General features: G+C 38.6%; 1 protein-coding gene across 5 annotated transcripts in view; it reads left to right on the top strand.

The window, feature by feature from the left end:
- Window positions 1–16340, top strand: part of Grm1 (glutamate metabotropic receptor 1) — a 381700-nt gene that overhangs the window by 348459 nt on the left and 16901 nt on the right. The gene's annotated exons all lie outside the window — the stretch shown is intronic.

Raw genomic sequence — 16340 nt, 5'->3', positions numbered from 1 at the left:
TCTTGTTTTCTTCCACTCAACATTTTTCAGACCTCACTGTTGCACTAGGGATATAAACTTAAAAGTGCTTTTTGATCCTGTGCCTTTGAAACAGCAAGAATCATGGAGCAGTGCTGGCCAGAGACCAAAGCTTTTTTCTAGAGATTCAAACTGCAGTTTTGTCAGGAACATCTTTTCTGTGATGTGGGTTCCCAGTCTAAGGAGAATAAATATGCTCTGGTCCAGGTCAAAGAGGCAAACACGAGTTCTAAGTGAAAGTTTAGACGATGGTAGAATATAGCTTCTGATTTATTTTTATTCTGAAACCCTGCTTTTAACCATCTGGGATGGAGGGCAAGAGGCTAGGCATCACAGGGAGATTGCCACTTCAAAATTGGATTGCAATGGACCACCAAGCATATCCTGTTATGACGTCCCTGAGGTATCTGCTCTATCGCAGCATTTTATTTATTCAGCTTTAATACATATTTTAATGAACACGTTCCACAGTGTTCCACATGAATTGGGACATCGCTTCTTCATGGTCATAATCAGAATAATTTTATTTTTTTAGTCACAAAGCAAAACATAAATAAGGAAACCTAAACATGAACATTTAAGTGCAAATGATTTACATTCTGGTACTTCTGGGTAATAAACTTTCCATGATAATTATTTTTTGTACATATTCCCTGATTTAATTTAATTTTTGTCCATACTATCTTGCTGAGGCTCATGAAAACACATTTTTTTTTGCAGTATTTATAATTTTTAAAAAATGACATGGATACTTGAAATTCTGAAGGAAATAGAACATTTGAATGATTCAGCAATTTTCACCGCAAGCAGGATTATATTTGCTCTTTGAGATGGATTTTTAAAATGAATGTCAATAGCAACAGTTGCATCATAAGTGACACTTTATAGCTATTACATCCATGTAAATAAGCTAGTAAGAGAGGTAGCTAAAGAAATGGAGCTTCTACAAATTTATGTAACTTTCAGTGTAATTCCCCTTACCCTGTCTTTGCCTAAGCCGTAAATTGGAATAACATTTCTTATCTTAACAAATATATGAGAATCTATGTGCACTAAATTCTACGTTTTTTAAGCCACACACAGGCATCTCACAGAAATCATAATTTGTGGCTGAGATTCAGAAGTCTTTAGGGGAAAAAATATCCCTAACACTTAGCAGCATTTGAATGAAGCCAACAATTCATGCTTATTTTTCATATTAAGTCCTTTATAAGCTGATGGTCATGAAAGATGCCTAGTAATGATTTTCTCCTTGTCATGATTTTTCTTTTAGCCAGTGTCCCATCAATAATGACTTCCAGAGAGTTCTTAGCACAACAGCAAGCCTCCAGGTCCCTGATATGAGCAGGAAACAAACAAGAAACCATTAGCCATGGTAGACAGCTGGGAAATACCATCTCATTTCACTGAGAGTGGTCGGAGGTGAGAGAAAGCAAAGCAGCAGGAAAGACGATATCCCTGGAGCTAGCTAGGTAGCTAGGCAGCTGGCTTGATGGGTAAGAAAGGACACTTGCTGTTCAAACATTAGGGCTTGAGTTTAAAAAAAAAAAAAATCACTTGTAAAAAGCCAGGGATGGTTTGCATCTGTAACCCCAGCACTATGGAAGATGGAGAAACGTATATAAAGTAACGGTTGGTTGCTAAAGCTTTCTGGTCACCAGCCACGCCCAGCTTCTGTGAGAGACCCCAAACAAGGGTACAAAGTATAGAATACCATAGTAGGACACCAGATATCTTCTGGTATGTCTATAGTCCCTACATACTCTCACAGGAGTCAGTATCCCTTTATATATACATGTTCACATGCCAAACACACTCACATACACATCATTCAAATGTATATACATGCGCGCGCGCACACACACACACACACACACACACACACACACACACACACACACACACTGGGGCAGGGGCACTTTAAACTGGAATATTCACAAGTAGTAAGTTTTGATCATGCATCACTCCTCAAAGTGATTGTTCTGAGAGTCTACGGGATTGAACTCTCTCGGGTTGGTCCCCAGGAATGTGGTTTTCTGTGGATGGATGAGTATACTGCTTGAGAGAATGAGTAAACAGCCTTATGCTTGCTGCTGGGATGCGAGAGAGCTCTTTGACATTATGTGAGTGACGCCTGGCACTTGCTGAGCAGCCAGAATCACTGTACATCGGGACCAGCCTCCCACACCCAAACTGCTTTCCTATAATTTGAAAAGACTCCTTTCCCAATTATGACTACAAATTAATTTAATTTGGGACTTGTCATTCAAAGGAAAGTTCAGTGTAATCTGAGCTTATTGATTTGGTTGTCATGGAATACTTGCTTTCACCAATAAACTGCCTACCTATTAGCTACAATTTAGCAAGCCTTATCAGGGTGCTATGTTGATAAATTTAGTTCCAATTAATAATGATAACTCACAATTTGTAGCTTCTTCAATATGTTCCAGGCAAATGAGCTGACCCACAGTGGGTAGCTGGGGCTAAGTTTCTCTGAAAAAAAAAAAACAAAAACAATAATTTGATTATTCAGTTTTCTCATTTACTCTCTGCTTGCTTCTTTTATAACTCTCCACAAGACTATAATTTTAAAATATAACAATAACCTCAGTGCCTATGTTTTTGCCTTTTTTTTATTGCCATCTTTTTCTTTGGTTTGTCGCCAAAGGAAGGAAACCACAAACAATCTAATATATTCTGCAGCAAGAAAAAACTGGCAGATTTTTGCAACAAAAGCAAGTGGATGAAACTGTAGCCAATGTGTCACCCAGTGAGTTTATTGCCTTCAGAATGTGCAGTTCCTACATTTATGGTGTACTGAGGGTGTTCAGCAGTCTGTTCAGACACCATGATGAACATCTTCCACCTGGTCTATAGTTCTTCTGGGGGTACGAGGTACAGAGACATTCTCTCAGCAGCCTGCTTCCCCAGTGCACAGGAGAGCTCACGGCACATAGCTCACATTGTCAAATTTATTTAAATACTTTGAATTTTGTCATAGTAAGAATCTGATAGAACTGAAGATTTGAATTCTTGCTATGTATTTTTCTGGGGAGGGGGGCTGGGAAGAGTTTAATCAATAAATTTGGCATTTGGGTTGAGCTCTTCAGTAACATGTCCTGTTTTTTAATTTTTGTTTTTGTTATGAGGCACAACATAACTTTGAAAGGCCAACCAAAGTGTAGTCACTTTTCATACCTCTACTTTTGTTGGTGTGTCCTGCAGTCATTTAAATCAGAAAATATTTCCTGAGCTAATATAAAGATATCAAATGTTTTTATCCTTTTTTTGGGCAGTGTACTTCCCAAAGTGATAATATAAACAAAATTAGGTGTGACTTCCTATGAAGGTAATGATGATTTGACATAGCTGAATGAGCAAAACTACTAGGCTTATTTATCAGCCTGCTTCTTTAAAAAGAGTTATACTAATAGCATTGTCTGACTAGCATTTCATAGTTTCTAAATAAGCAGAAGTTAACTAAATGTCCTAAGTTAGGGTTACTACTGGGATGCAATAGTGACTAAAGCAATGTGGAAAGAAAAGAATTGCTTTGGCTTACCCTGTACTGCTCATCATTTGAGTAAATCAGGTAAGGAATCTGGAGTCCATGGAAGAGTTCTGCTTACTGGCTCGCTCCCCATTCCCAGCACAGCCTATCAGCTTGCTTTCTTATAGAACCAAGGACCACCAGCCCACTATGAACTGGTCCCTCCCTCCATCAATCACCAATTAAGATGTTTAACACAGCCTGCTTTTTTAAAGAGGCAGTTTCTCAATTGAGGTTCCCTCCTCTCTGATGACTAGACATTCTGTCAAGTTGACATAAAACTAGTCAGTCACTTAGTTCGCTAATTTAAGGTAAACTGAGGGCCACTTTGGCAGTTCATGCAGATGAAAAGTTGCCATACCCGACTTCTAGCTTCTATATTCATGATTGTGCATAAAAGTGAATTATAACGACAAGGAAAATATGGTGATATGAGAGTAATATTAACCCACATGTTCTTATGGGAACTGACTACGACAGTGCTGCAATGTTTCCTAACCCTAATTGGGTTATTTTATCGTCATTTTCATTTTGTTTTGTTTCTGTTTCTCTGAATTCAAGAGAAAACTGAAGTACTGAATATACTGGGGCTCACACCTGTCATGGTTAGTTTTGATTGACAACTTGGCACAACATAAAATTGCCAGGGAAGGGAATCTCACTGAGATGGCCTAGATGGGTTAGGATAGGAAAGATTTTCTTAATTGCCTTAATTGAGCTGGATAACCTACCCCATGGGCCAGGCCTTGCATGGGGTAAAAGCCTGCTTGTATTCATTAATCTCCATTCCTTGTTAGGGGTATGATGTGACCAACCCTCTCAAGCGCCTGCTGAGGTGACCTCCCTGCTATGGTGAACCTTAACTAGGAACTGAGAGCTGAAATCAACCATTTCTGGTCTGAATTCCTTTAGTTAGGGTGTTTTATCTAAGCAACTGAAGTACAAATTAAATAGTTCCTTACTAGAATCTTACTTGACTTTAGTAATAGTCATTATCCTCCAGGTCAGCATCGAGTTTCTCTGTCCTACTTTGATTACGAAAAGAAAGCTGACTGGGCGGGAACAGGTATCAGTGAATGACAGCCCAGCCAGCATATCTCTATTCCTGTAAGAACATACACTTGATTGTGGATCAAGATGAAAAATCATTGTAGTCTGAGATCATTTTTTTGCGGGGCTTCCTGCAAGCACTAGGCTAGCAGGGAGGTGACCCAGGTGAGGTAGGAATGAAATTCGGCTTGGCCTAACTTAGTGAGCCGGTCAGAACCCAGTGGTCACACTTCTGAAGTCTGACCTCATCTATTTTAGCTATATTAAAGCACAGCACAATATTTGGGGAAGAAGAGTTTGCTGATGACAATGAACTCAGTCCCGTGAGTATAACAAAGCTCAAGACACGTTTACATTGAAATTCTTTACAAAGTACTTCCAGCTTCTTTCATAAAAATGAGCACTATCAGCTTGGAAATGGTGCTCAAGATTTAGGGTTAAGGGATTATGACTGAGGTAAACGTGATGCTGACAGGAGTCGGGATTGGCCTGGTCCAAAGAGAACCCAGACACGGCATCTCTCACAAGGATAGGCTTTATGGCCTAGAAGATTTTGTGGGGAATGTCTGAGACCAGCAAACCTACTATTCTGGGGGATACAGGTGAAGCCTGGCCCTACAGATAGCAAGGGCTCACCAGGTTGTAAACCACACGCTTTCCCAGTGTGCCAGGAGAAAGGTAGATATCTCCTTCCATCGAAGAGACAAGCCTGCATGTTGAACTTCCCTGGATTCCTATGCGCAAGGACCTCTTACTCTTTAACATTAGTGTAAGCCGTAATTTATTTCATGGTAAATGGGCAGTTTTGCTGAAACACACACTTGTCATCCAATTTTACTCTTTGATAATACTATCTACTGAGCAGTCTGTACAACGGATTCCGTCATTTATCTAATCAACTATTGTTTCAACTGCAAACTTAGAAACATTTTAATATCTGATACAATGCTAGACAATATACAAGAACAATATATAAGAACAAGAATAATGCTAACCAACATATAAGAACAAGGCACTGACTGTTGCAATCTTGCAACATAAGAAGGGAGACAAACGTAAGTCAATATAAAGGTATCTATCATTTAAGATATGCGTGATATCTTAAATGTCCAGGCATGAAAAACGGTTTTCCTATGCTGTAGCATCTAGGAAAGGTTTGGAAGGGCTTGGACTTCATGTTACTGAATTTCTTCAGTGGTATAAACCACTGTATAATGAGCTTATTTCATGTGTAGGAAATAATGTAAGTGAAGATTATAGGATGTTCATTTGCTTCTAGGTCACTCTGATTAAAAAAAAAACAAAAACCAACAAAAACAAAACAAAACAAAACAAAAAAACATGTGGACTGGTATGAGAATGGAGCCAGTGGATAAACCTAGAGATGCAGGAAGAAGGCAAACGATAGCTATTATCTAGTTTTTAATGCAATGTTAGATATTTTTGCTATTAACCAAAAAGTGCAGTGAAGGTCTCTGGGGGAAAGTCAGAATCATTTATAAGCATTATGGGACAAGGTTAAGTACAGAAAGATCAGGTGACAAAGGTTCAATTTCAAGTTTTTAAGTTTAAAAATTAAAAGCTGGGATGAAACTTGAATCTAAAGCATTGCTTTTCTTTTCCTTCTGAGTTTCATTCCTTTGAGCCAGAAAAGCAGTTAAGGGATCTGAACTAAAGAAATAAAGGTAGAATATTGTGGTTGTCACAATTTTACCCTAGAAGGTAAAACCTGAGTTATGAGGGAATGTAAAGACTGCGGTGGGACAAGGAAGGGTGAGGAGTTGCACTTTAGAGTTAGTTTGACTGACAATGCTGTAAGGACACCCAAATGGAGGTATCCATAGGCTACTTAGAAATTTAAGCTTGGCCATCAAAATGAAGGTCTCAGCAAGAGCTGTGGACTTAAAGCACAATTGTCAAAACAGACAGGACACACCACACAGAGAAAGGGCAGACCCGAGAAAAGAATAAAAACCAGAAGAGAAATGTTCAGGAACATTTTCTCTAAGTGTCCTGCATGTAGAGGAGAATGCTAGGATGGGAGGTCACCCAGAGGTGCCCCTGGCTCAAGATCAAGGAATGTGTGCCACTCCAGGAAGACAAAAATGAATACAATCTGCTTCCCACCAAGGCAGCAAACTGGGGTCGCTGTGGTTCTCTGCCTTTTCCCCCTTGTCCTAGCAGAGTACATACCAAGAACACAAATAGCACTGAAACAGCTATTTTCAATACTTACATTTTGTATTTTGAGTTTTAAACTGATACAATGATTAGATTATAGCATGACTTTTAAGCAGAAGCTAATCCAGCTTGAATAAAGGATTTTTTTTTTTTTTAATAATGAAGGTATGTGATTTTGATGTACTCAACTTCCCCAAGTTTTTGGGCTCATTTGTTCATAGTACTTAATGGTCTAAGATGAATTTAAAAATATTCTAGTGACATACTAATAATGGTCCAAGACAGGCCTGTTTATAACAACCCTTTGCAAACAAGAAAACAATTATTTATTTCTTCACTCATAAACTTCTGTGTCTGCAACTTTAATAATATATGCAATTGTTCAGGAATTTAATAAAATGAATAAACCTTGAAGCATGCCCTACAGGAATTTATACTTTATTGGGGGTAATGCCATTACAATGGAAGTAGACACAGGAAATAACACATAGTATGATGCTACATGGAGGATATGTACAGAGGATATGTTTATATGGAGGATAACTACGGAGTTAGGTGCTATGAAGTCGGGGTTTTCATAGAAAAAGTATGATAGACAAGAGGTTTAACTAGTGGGAAGTCAGTTCACATACTTCTGGAGGGTGAGAAATGCAAGCATTGTTATGCTCCATTGAAGCTTCCTCTTAGACTCAGAGGTCAGAGGTCAGAGAGCAAGAGAAGCAAGATCTCGTCTGTATCTGTATAAGGGCATTGATCCCATTTGTGATGCTTTACCCTCGTGATTCAATTATCTCCTGCCTACCTATTAACATCACATTAAGGTAGTACTCCTGCAGCAAATGTTTGAATAATCTTGTTATTTTTAAGCTAAGAGTTGAGGTGATTACTTTACATATTTATTATGAAAATAGAGCCATAACTGTAGTTATCTCATAGAATTATTGGAATTAAATATTTCTATTTAACTCTATAAAGGGTATGTTTGAATGTTTAGCAGAATCCCTATTAGTCATTGTTGTCTAGTAATATTAATATTTTGAAAATATGCACAGATATCTGGAAGTCCAGATCCCAACATGAAACTCCTTATACCTTCAAGGAAAGTATGTTCTGGAAACAGCAAATATGCATTTTTCACCACTAGCTCCTTTTATGCACACTATATGGAATGGCAAAGCTGCAGATCTGATGAAAACAGGGGCATGAGATGCTCCTCACTATGAGGTGTGTGTGGGGAAGGATGCCCTGTTTGGCACAGTTTGGCATCTTGTCCACGCTTGGCCCGAGCGAGAGAAGGATGAGGTCATTCACATTCCATCTGTTCACCTTAGCGTCCAGTATGAAGTGTTATCTGCTCCCAAGCAAAGCAAGCCATGGAAGTGTGCTTGTAAAGGTAGTCTCCGAGCATAAATATTGGCAGATCACAGACTGAGCATTCAAGAGAAAAGTTCCAATGGAATTAGAAGCTTTGACTCATTTAGACAGAGTTATAGGCAACAACTTGAGCCAGCCTAAGCAAAGAAGAATGAGGTATTTATTATATAGAATATGAGAAAGTCATGCCGAGTAGCTCAGGCTATGAAATTCAGAGTGCTTCTGGGCCACATGGAGGACTCAGATCCTGTGTAGAAAGATTGAAGGTCTATCTTTTTCTCTCTGTATGTTTCCTATATCTTCTGTGGATCCATTTTCTGTTTCTTTGATGTTCATGGTCAACCTACGAGCAACCATCCTAAGGCTCCTGAGTCAGTGTGTTGTTACATATCCAGCTACCCAGAGAGACTCATCCAGGTCCTACTGTCTGCATAGTTCTGTGTAACATGTAAAAAAAAAAAAAAAACAAAACAAAACAGCAATGCAAGTGAAGGGGAAAGGCCCAGCCTGAACACAGTGCATGTTTGGAGGGTGTGGGGAGCATAGTGAAGCTCAGGGAAAACCAGGTCTTCCTGGTAATTTTATTTTGTGGACTTCAGGCTATAAGATGCCTTCCATTTGCATCAGACTCAAGAGGGAGAGGGGAAGAAAGATTTTTTTTTTATTTTTATTTTTCTTTACTTTATCGGGCCACCAGAACACTGTCTATTGAAGTAAAATGCACCTAAGACGCAGACCAAAATAAAATCAATATTGTTAACATTAAGTAATAAAATAGAAAAGGAAGATGTTGCGGATAGAGCTAAGCTGGTGGAAGAAGAGTATCTGACTGACTACCATGCATGAAGCCGTGGACTTTATCTCTAACACTATGTAAGCTGTGAGATGTGGCACGTTCTTATAATCCCAGCACAGGGGATATAGAAGCAGGAGAATCAGGAGTTCAAGAACATTCTCCACTATAAAGCAAGCTTCAAGATCAGCCTGTGCTATGTGAGACCCTCAAAATAAATATAAAAACGCAAATAAAATATATAAGCAATACTTACTCAGGTTCACCAAAATGCATTTATAATTTTATTTCAAAGGTTCAAAGAAACCTTGCGACGACTAAAGGTTACTGAATAGCACTCCCTATGCGGATTTTCTTTGAGATATATGAAGAGTCAGCTACCAACCAAGGTATATCAAGTCTTGAGAGTGATGCAGCTAAAGAGACTAAGAAATTACCATTTGGAAGAAATTAGTAACAAAGAGAAACACCTTTTCCCCAGTTTTTCAGCCTTAAAGATGCATGCTCTGCTTAAGTTACCTTCTGTTAGCTGGAGCAACTTTAAGAGTTTGCTGGCCAGTCAGCCTAGTTGACATGGTAAGTTTCAGGTCCCTGGGTGTCCCTGTTTCACAAAAGGATGGATATTTTAATGGAGAAATACAGAATCTTGACCCCTGCCCTCAAACAGACTCATGTACACACACATGCATACACACACACACACACACACACACACACACACACGTCATTCTTGCCATCACACAAGGAAAGAATAAAACCAGGTTTTTATCAATAGTTACACAAATTTGTTTTCTATCCTTGTATCTATAATTTAGGACAATTACTTAGGTCAGAGTTGTTTTTTCCAGTGAGAGAGGTGTATTATGCAGGAATGGGGGGTGCGAGCAGGTAGAAGGTTAGAGAAGAGCAGAGGGGGGGGGGGAGAGAAGAAGGCGAAGAGAAGAGGCTAAAGGGCTAGGTCAGAGTTTTGAAAGCTCGCATTCCAAGATTGAGAGGCTCCAGCAGTGTAGCTTAGGATGAAGGCCGGCTTGATTGACTCCAACACAATATAACAGAAGAAAAGGAAGTGAACCTGCTGAGCATAGAATGACAAAATGCATAAGGTAGGTTACTTTATATCAATTCACTCCCAGGAGCCAACTCATTGCAAAGACTAGCATCATTCGCCAACTAAGGCAGCATCTACTATATCCCAATCATTCCCCATGATTCCCCACTTCTTAAAGGTTCCATATCCTCTTAATGATATCATGCATGCTAAAAGCCTCCAAGCGCACGAACTCTGAGAGGGTCAAGAATATCTGAACCATAGCAACAGGGCTAGAGATGAGAGGTCCAGGAAAAGTTCCAGGATGCACTTTTTTCTCATACGCCCTTCAAATATGCAAGAGAAACAGTGGTAGCTCACTTGATAATGACTTTTTCAAGCACATGCTATGTGCTGGGCACTAGGACAAATACAGTGGTGGGAAAAACAGCTTGGAGCCTACCCTTTGTGGGAACTGATATCTAACCAAAGACCATACAATGAAGGGTTAATAACGAGAAGTGCAGGTGTTACGGAACACCACGAGACATTTAACTGATCTAAGGGTGGGGAAATGTTGACAGGAAGTATGGCTTAAGCTGGAGCTTGTTTTTATGATTTCTTTTCTTTAACAAGTTCTTACATGTACGGAATTCATCTTAACCCATGCTCACCCTTCCATCATGCCTCCTCCTCCTGCTGCCACCAAATACCCATCAGTCCTTTCATGTCCCATCAGTCTTTTTATTTTGTTCTGTGACTCACTGGATTTAACCAGTGCCATTCACAGGGTATGGGTCTGAAGTTATCTACTCACTCAGTAGTCGCCTCACTAAAGGTAGTGACCGTCTCCACCAGGAACCCTCAGCTGCCAGGAGATACACTGGATAGGGAGCCATGAACTTCTTTCTCATCCAAGAATCAGTCTTGTACTGGTCATTTGCAGACAACTTGGGCTGCTGTGAGTTCATGAGTACGGTGGCCAGGTCATAGCCATAAGACAGTGTTTATAGTCCTCTTGTCACCTGGAGCTTATATTCTTTCTAATCCAAGTCTTGCACGATGTTCTTAGAGCCTAGGAGGGAGAAATATGGGTGTCCCATCTAAAGATGAGCAGGCAATAGTCACTCAGCACTTTGGCTGACCATGAGTCACTGTGTTAACTGCTATTTGATGAAAGGTAAATTTCTTTAATCAAGGGTGAAGATAGCAGTAATCTATTACACACACACACACACACACACACACACACACACACACACACACACAAAGTTAAGACACAGATCAACATGAGCAATTAGCAGAATGAAAGTATAAGGTTCATGTCTAGAGCCAAGAGCTTTCCAAGTCATAAGCCTTTAACCAGATCCATAGTGCAAGAAATGAACTCCATAGTGCATATAGAGTGGGCCCCAGCTCCACAGTGCATATAGAGTGGGCCCCAGCTCCAGTCATAAATCAGTCGGTTACTGCCACAGCAGTGGTGCCACTATTGTACAAATACACACGTCTTGATTGACAAATTGGTATTGTAGCCTGTAAGGTCAAAAGCTGGTTGTGACCACTGCTGGCTTCTCTCTCATCTATAGCAACTTCTGGAGACGGTGTTTCAGGCCAGAAAAGAAGGATGCTAGTTGAGACAGCAGAATGTAGAGGCATAGAATGCAGTACAATATGGATGGCTGAATGCAATGGGACGATTCAGGAACAATACTCACTGTGGTCACAGTCGCATGCCTCACTTTCACATTCACTTGCTATAGATTTCAATATGGTTGTTTTATCTCTATAGTGGAGACAGTAATACCCCTAGTCTACCAACTACACTCTATTTACTTAGAACATGCAAGAGTTTAATGAAATTTCATATTGCTGTAAGACAGAAAATTATTTAAGCATCTACTGAAAATTAGGGTTTCATACCCTATTTGTTATTTATGTTCTCAGCCTATTCAATCCCGAAATTCACAGATAGTTCAAGTTCAGGTATTTTCATGTACTACAAACATACTCCCTTCCTCCCACAAGAAGAATCCAAGGAATCAGTATATTTCAAAATTGTATATTCACTTCTTGCGATACCCATACAAGTGTTCTAGAATACTTATTCTCATTTCTCACAGCTCAATAGTGAGAAGTTTTTTAAAAAATGTTTCTCACACACTTAAAAGGAGTAATATCTTCTCCTTTTAAAATAGGTTTAGTATATTTACTTTGTCCAACTGTGCATTCATTTTGAACTAGAATTCTTACTTTTAATACTAATTGAGTTTCATTTCTGCAATTATTTTTGACAAAAATCATTATACAATCTTTTTATTTGTGCATGCATGCACATGTGTGTGTATGTGTGTGTGTCTGTATGTGTATCTGACTATAGCATATGTGTGGAGATCTTTGTAGTTTCTCTTGAAATAACTCTTCAACCCCCAAATCATCATTTCTGTAATTAGTTTTTATGTTGAATATATGAGTATGTTACATATTCATGTAAAACATATCAACCATCATTAAAAATTTATGCATTTTAATATATGTGTTAGTATTTCGCTTCAGAGGCCATAAATAAATTAATAAAAAGAATTGAAAAATCCAGTTCCTAAAGCAAGTCAGTGATGCTATGTATTGCGCATTTTCTTATATGATTGACTTGATGCTTTATTTTATTGGTTCATATCTTTTGATGAGTGAGAGTTATTAATTTTGATGAAGCTAGAATGATCACTTTTATGCTTAGTTATTTTTATGTCCACCATAAAATATATTTGCCAGTCACCAGGTCTTCAGGGCATTGTCTGTTTCATTTATGAGCTTTGTGAATTTGACTCCCACCTTTAGTGCTATCATACGTCTTGACTAATTTCTGTGTGTGGTGGGTTTAAGGAATGTCTTTATTCAGTTTCTACCTTGACCCACATTGATTCGTTGTGGTTCTGAAGACTTCCCACTTGAAATGAGGATGCTCCTGGGTGGGCTTTACTTTCTAGATGAGGACTTTGTGTATGTCTTCATGACTAGATAGTTCCCTGGGATCTATTTGTTCATTATTTATTTATTTATTCATGAAGGCCAATCCTAACTCAAATTTCAAAATCAAGTTTCTCCTAAGTGTATAACATGTTCACACTGCCATAAAGCCTAAAAGGTCTGGGTAAACCCATCATAAGTCAGGGCTGGCCTGAACTCCCTCAGCGGTTCACGTTTTTCCTTTATGTATCATCTGGTGGTGGACTGAAGCAAATTCAATGTATCCTGTAATCTCATAAAAACGTGTTCAGTTCCACCTTGCTTTTCTGTGCTCATTCCAGGATCTTGAATCCTCAAGTCCTGACTTCTTTGGGAAACTTAAATTCAAATGTCTATGTCTACAGCCTGATTAAAAGGCTTCTTGACCTCCCCCACCAAACCCCATGTGTTTTATTTGACCTGGATTCTCTATTTGTTGTTCTATATCAAGAATCATGGAAGATCCTGAGGGAAGAATAGCTTGAAGATTATCTGCTTTCCCACTGAAATTCTCTTCCTCTGACTTATTGATCCCTTGGATTCTGGTTGTCATGGTACCGTCTCAATGTCTGCAAGTGGTTTTCGAAAAATATTTTTTTTTCTACTCATTTTCAGCATAAGAGTTGCTTTTCTCCAAGGCATTACGTTTTAGCTAAAGGCTGAAGGGTTTTTTTTTCTGCCTAAATCTCTCCCTTTTATCCTTTTCAATAGGCTGTGATACAACTATGATCAGGGGGAGCGGAGCTATGGTGACTATGCTCCTAACAGTGTGATACTTGCATAATGATTCTTCAGATTTGAGGAGTGATGACACAAAACTTAATATTGTGATTAGCATCCCTCTGTTTAAGGGTAAACAATAGCATGACATAAACCTCAATGGAAACAAAAGTATAATAGTCATGTTATGGCTATAGGCAACATTTTCAGAATTCTCACCCCAATACTAGGTCTCTTTACAGTTATCTTTGCGTATTTGATTTTCAATCTGTAACAAATCCCAAACTCTTAATGTTGCTCAAAAGTCTAAGGCCAGAATTTCTACTGAGGCTCGAAACAACCTGTTAGTTGTGAGTCCCTGGAAAAATCAAGGTGGAAGTTACCTGCTTCCAAAATACTATGGCACAGAGTAAACATTCCTGTTCAAGAAGGAGAAATGAAGCACAGATGGATGAACCAGAATAAGACTAAACTCAGCAGGGAAACCAGGAAATCCTGTTCCTCCATGTCCAGCATTTGAAGAACATGTCATGATCACATGCCAACAGGCTTAGACAGTCTCATCCTTACAGCCGTATCATTAATGTTCCACATGGCTTCTCTCTTTGGGGTGCTTCCATTTGGTACCTGCCACTGTCTCAGCACACATTTCTGCTATGTCCAATATTTTAAGTTTTCCTAAACTTTAACTTATGGTTTAACTTCACAACTCCATACGGATCATTTTTATGGGAATCATGTAGAACATTTGGCTCTGGTTGACTCTCTCTCCTTGCAGTGGAGATTTCTGTGGGAATTTGATGCAATCCTTTGTAACTTTACAACATTCAGCATGCCTACACAACCAGTTCCATGTGGAGAAAAACCACACTGATTTTGCTGCCAGCTAAACAGTGATGGAGCTTGGACCGGCGTTTTAATCTCTCCTTAATGTCTGGGTGGCTGGACCTGGGAAGTTTTTCTTCTAGGTACCCATTTTGAGGGGAGCGCCCAGCAAAGCTCTTTTTTCACAGGAAAGTCAAATGAGGTTGGAGTTTTACATGCAGGAGTCTTGGATAAGCAAGTTACCACTAACTCATAAAATGCCCCTAGTAACCTATTCTATAACTCTAGGGTAGAGAGACCAGCCTCTCTTTAATGACACTAATATCCTCAAGAGGGCATTCTCTTTGAAGGAAACTTTCAAATTCCTTTTCTTGATAACAGTCAAGTTTATAAATGTCTTTTACTCTTCAGTTTGTTCCAAATCATCACTATAAACCTGCTTAAAAGCAGCTAGTGATAACTGGACCACAGTCTACAAGTAATGCTGTTTTGAAAATTCCTCCACAAAATCTGTTGTTCTTTTACTTCAGAATTCAGCTTCATTCAAAATTTCAGATTATAGATAAAGTTACAAAAAAAAATACAGTATAAAGTTTCTGGTACAATTCTCCATCTTTGTTCCCATCTGAGTCCTCATTAGTATAGGCTGACTTTATCATCTGTGTGTTCACTTGGCATTCAAGTATGAAATTCTCTCATGTTCACTCCAAAAGCTTGGCTTACAGTTTTCTGGATTTCTCTAGCTCATATCTCTCTACACTTAATCATTTAGTCAAAGCACTGGTTCAGTCCTTTGATCAGTAATGACTATTAAAATCAGTGGGTCAAACACTGGCTAAAGGTGTATTGTGTTTGTGTTAAGCAGACTACAGTTTATATCAGTCATTTTTCCTAATCAAAAGGTAATTTTTTTAAATATTGAAAATGTAAGTAGAGTTATAAATAACAACATGGAACCTCACAAACCAGTGTAAATCACTCAAGCACTCCTCAGACAGTGTTGGTACCATAAAAAGAACAACTTACCAGTTCAACCTCTGGGTACTTCCTGTAAAAAGCACAGCATTTGTGAGCAAGGGGATGTGCTAAAGAGGGTTTGCTCCAAAGAGCAAAATATGGGAAACAACCTAAACTGATATTCACTGAAGAGTAGAGAGGTTTGTGGAACATATTTATTCCGTTTAGTTTAAGTACTAAACTAGTTGTCTATGCACGTGAAGGGGGCCATTGTTGAATTAAAATGAAGTGTAAGGCCATAAACACAATACTTAATAACATAAAAGCTTCCACATATTATTTGTACAGTTATACAAATATTATAAATAGATTAAGATGTTCCAAAGGATGAAACGATTTTCTCTCTAAAATGTGATTAGTAAGTAGACTAATATATAGAAACCTTTAACATACTCTGATTGTTTTCCAGAGACAATGGGTTTTAATATGTGATGAATCTGTGGTAGTAAATAAATAAGGCTTTATTAAATCATCTCCCATAGTCTCTTATTAGCTTGCAATCTTAGAAACTAAGGATTTTTTAATGGAGCAATATTTTATGACAATAATAGGGAGACTGCATTTGTGTTAATTAAACACTGTATTAAATGTGTGTGTTACAAGGAAAAGTGGGAGAAATTAAAATTCACAAGTGGCTTATGCATGCATGCAGAATTCCATTCTCTACTCTGAGTAGTAAACACTGAGGAAATAAATAATAAATTTAGATAATAGGGAAAATGCATCTGGCTTATGAAAACCAATCAGAGACACAAATGATCTTACTTATCTATAGCCAT

Source organism: Mus pahari, chromosome 21 (assembly GCF_900095145.1).
Source record: "Mus pahari chromosome 21, PAHARI_EIJ_v1.1, whole genome shotgun sequence".
Lineage (NCBI taxonomy): Eukaryota > Metazoa > Chordata > Mammalia > Rodentia > Muridae > Mus > Mus pahari.
Note: the sequence above shows the minus strand (reverse complement) of the source record. Positions and strands in the feature narration are given on the sequence as shown.